Source organism: Aplysia californica, unplaced genomic scaffold (genome assembly GCF_000002075.1).
Source record: "Aplysia californica isolate F4 #8 unplaced genomic scaffold, AplCal3.0 scaffold00068, whole genome shotgun sequence".
NCBI lineage: Eukaryota > Metazoa > Mollusca > Gastropoda > Aplysiida > Aplysiidae > Aplysia > Aplysia californica.
Genome location: NW_004797338.1, coordinates 1,401,608 through 1,405,664, shown reverse-complemented (window position 1 = coordinate 1,405,664; position 4,057 = coordinate 1,401,608). Strand labels below are relative to the sequence as shown.

Genomic DNA, 4,057 nt, shown 5'->3' with positions numbered 1-4,057 from the left:
ACCAGGAGGAGACAGAGAGAGAGAGAGAGAGAGAGGCAGGAGTTGGGAGGGAGGGAAAGAGAGACAGAGAGAGAGAAAAGGAGGGAGAGGGAGATTGAGAGAGAGACAGAGAGAGAGAGAGAGAGAGAGAGAGAGAGAGAGAGAGACAAAGAGAGAGACAGAGACAGAATGAGAGGGGGGAGGGCTATGAGGGAGGGCAAGAGGGAGAGAGAGAGAGAGAGAGAGAGAGAGAGAGAGAGAGAGAGAGAGAGAGAGAGAGAGAGAGAGAGAGAGAGAGAGAGAGAGAGAGAGAGAGAGAGAGAGAGAGAGAGAGAGAGAGAGAGAGAGAGTTTGTGTAATTGAATAAAGGACTTGTTATCATCATCATCCGGTGCCTTGCCGACTAGCGTGGGCGATCATGGACATCCATTTCACTCTGTCTTGTGTTGCAGCAATAAATGACATGTACAGGGTGGTTAAAAAAAATAATTTAAAAAAAACTTTCTTTCTTTCTGAATGTCTCGCTCAAAAATTTGTACTAGAATTTTGTAATTTTGTAACTTTTCAGAAATTCAAGTAGTTCTCACGGCTCGTGGCCAGATTACACAACCGCCGGTAGCCTCAAGGGGGTAGCGTCTGGGTGTCCAGTCATCCATTATGCCTGTGATGTAATCTTCATAGACGCTGACCGTCAACCTAGAGCAGTAGTCACGTGGTGGGATTACGGGCACAAAAAAGAAATTAAGTTTTATGACATCACAACGGGCAGCTTGTTTAAGGCACCAGCCATGGCTTAAGGACACAAATGAACGAAAAATGTTAGTGGATAGTCTTTATGTACACTGACCACTTACACGTGAACAGGTGTTAAAAGATAAAAAAAATATTGAGATTTCAACAATGTTTGGAGACAGGATTTCTCTTTTCAAAAAACATTGTTGTGACAACGTTTAAACGGCAATTTTAAACTTTCCCCCTCGAGTGTGACAACTTTGACAACACTACTCCCCTTTATATCAGCTTGATAGAGAGTTACGTGTGCGTACTTGGGGGAGGGGGGGGTGAAGTCAAGGAAATCTGACTGCGTTGACTTGGTGAAAGATGGACGAGTCTTGTGAGCAAAAGCAGTGGAATTCCTCAGCTACCAAAATGGTTATTTAAAATACAAGAACATAATATATCAAAAACAATTGAAAACCCCGATATTACCCGCAAAAGCTACAGATTCAGAAAAAAAATATTATAATCCAATTGTCTTTGGCCATTTTCTTGAGGAGATTGTTTTTCCACATGGTTTGCATTTTTAGATTTTAAAAAAAATGGATACTCAAATCATGGAAATATTTACACCCTATTTTCTTATCTCCATACACGTTGTTGCAATTCTAACCATGTAATGCACCCTCCCCCAGAAGCACGGAAGAAAATAAAATTACTGACTTGAAAATATAAAAATACAAAATACGTAAATAAAAAGTTTGAATGATCACGGACAACCTTAATGTAAAAAAAAAAAAGGGAAGAAAAAAATGCAAGGAATATGGAATAGGACAGGCTGAAAAACAGAAACGACTTTTGTGATAAGCTTGCAAAATTTTGCAAAGTCAGCGGGATTGTTATTACAAACACCTATTTTAACAGCAAATCAAAAGGAGTTACAGATGGCTGTCACCTGGCACGACCAGACACATACAACAGAATGAAGAACCTCAGAAATGATCTCAAGAAAAGCTAAACCACGTGTGGACCGTGATACCAGTGGCCGAGTCCGTACGGAGTTCCGACTCGTGAATAATGTCAAAAAAGTGCGATGATAGGCTGATATTTCCAGCAAACAGCATAGATAGAATTACGGTACGTCTAAAAAATCACTACACCCGCACACCAGGAGGAGAGAGAGAGAGAGAGAGAGAGAGGGGCAGGATTCAAGGGGGAGGGAAAGAGAGACAAAGACAGAGAAAAGGAGGGAGAGGGAGATTGAGAGAGAGACAGAGAGAGAGAGAGAGAGAGAGAGAGAGAGAGAGAGAGACAAAGAGAGAGACAGAGACAGAATGAGAGGGGGGATTGCTGGGAGGGAGGGCAACAGGGAGAGAGAGAGAGAGAGAGAGAGAGAGAGAGAGAGAGAGAGAGAGAGAGAGAGAGAGAGAGAGAGAGAGAGAGAGAGAGAGAGAGAGAGAGAGAGAGAGAGAGAGAGAGAGAGAGAGAGAGAGAGTTTGTGTAATTGAATAAAGGACTTGTTATCATCATCATCCGGTGCCTTGCCGACTAGCGTGGGCGATCATGGACATCCATTTCACTCTGTCTTGTGTTGCAGCAATAAATGACATGTACAGGGTGGTTAAAAAAAATAATTTAAAAAAAACTTTCTTTCTTTCTGAATGTCTCGCTCAAAAATTTGTACTAGAATTTTGTAATTTTGTAACTTTTCAGAAATTCAAGTAGTTCTCACGGCTCGTGGCCAGATTACACAACCACCGGTAGCCTCAAGGGGTTAGCGTCTGGGTGTCCAGTCATCCATTATGCCTGTGATGTAATCTTCATAGACGCTGACCGTCAACCTAGAGCAGTAGTCACGTGGTGGGATTACGGGCACAAAAAAGAAATTAAGTTTTATGACATCACAACGGGCAGCTTGTTTAAGGCACCAGCCATGGCTTAAGGACACAAATGAACGAAAAATGTTAGTGGATAGTCTTTATGTACACTGACCACTTACACGTGAACAGGTGTTAAAAGATAAAAAAAATATTGAGATTTCAACAATGTTTGGAGACAGGATTTCTCTTTTCAAAAAACATTGTTGTGACAACGTTTAAACGACAATTTTAAACTTTCCCACTCGAGTGTGACAACTTTGACAACACTACTCCCCTTTATATCAGCTTGATAGAGAGTTACGTGTGCGTACTTGGGGGAGGGGGGGGGTGAAGTCAAGGAAATCTGACTGCGTTGACTTGGTGAAAGATGGACGAGTCTTGTGAGCAAAAGCAGTGGAATTCCTCAGCTACCAAAATAGTTATTTAAAATACAAGAACATGATATATAAAAAAAACAATTGAAAACCCCGATATAACCCTCAAAAGCTACAGATTCAGAAAAAAAATATTATAATTCCATTGTCTCTGGACATTTTCTTGAGGAGATTGTTTTTCCACATGGTGCACATTTTTAGATTTTAAAAAAATGGATACTCAAATCATGGAAATATTTACACCCTATTTTCTTATCTCCATACACGTTGTTGCAATTCTAACAATGTAATGCACCCTCCCCCAGAAGCACCGAAGAAAATAAAATTACTGACTTGAAAATATAAAAATACAAAATTCGCAAATAAAAAGTTTGAATGATCACGGACAACCTTAATGCCAACAAAAAAATGGAAGACAAAAAAGGCAAGGAATATGGAATAGGACTGGCTGAAAAACAGATACGACTGTTGTGATAAGCTTGCAAACTTTTGCAAAGTCAGCGGGATTGTTATTACAAACACCTCTTTTAACAGCAAATCAAAAGGAGTTACAGATTGCTGTCACCTGGGGCGACCAGAATGAAGAAACTCAGAAATGGTCTCAAGAAAAGCTAAACCACGTGTGGACTGTGATACCAGTGGCCGAGTGCGTACGGAGTTTCCACTCGTGAATAATGTCAAAAAAGTGCGATGATAGTCTGATATTTCCAGCAAACAGCAGAGATAAAATTACGGAACGTCTAAAAATTACCACACCCAGACAGACAGACAGACAGACAGACAGACAGACAGACAGACAGACAGACAGACAGACAGACAGACAGACAGAGATTGAGAGAGAGAGAGGCAGGAGTTAAGAAAAGGACGCGACTCAAACGATACGGTTGCGCACAATGGACCGCCGGGAATTACAACTACATGTATGTCCATGTATTGTTAGGCCGACCAAATATAACATGGGGTGCCCATTGGCACGAATAGGTCAAGAGAGAGAGAGACTAGCCAGATTGAGGGCGCCATAGACAGAGAGAGAGAGAGAGAGAGAGAGAGAGAGAGAGAAAGAGAGAGAGGGGGAGAGAGAGAGAGAGAAATTGAATAAAGGACTTG

The 4,057-nt window shown here is 41.4% G+C and overlaps 1 long non-coding RNA gene across 1 annotated transcript in view; it reads right to left on the bottom strand.

Annotated features, from left to right (window-relative positions):
* Positions 1 to 3,159: 3,159 nt before the first annotated feature.
* The window catches only part of LOC118477344, a 7,160-nt gene continuing 6,262 nt past the window's right edge, over positions 3,160 to 4,057 (bottom strand). The window contains exon 2 of the long non-coding RNA XR_004858307.1: positions 3,160 to 3,538. This is a non-coding gene — a long non-coding RNA (uncharacterized LOC118477344). The remainder of the gene's footprint in view (positions 3,539 to 4,057) is intronic.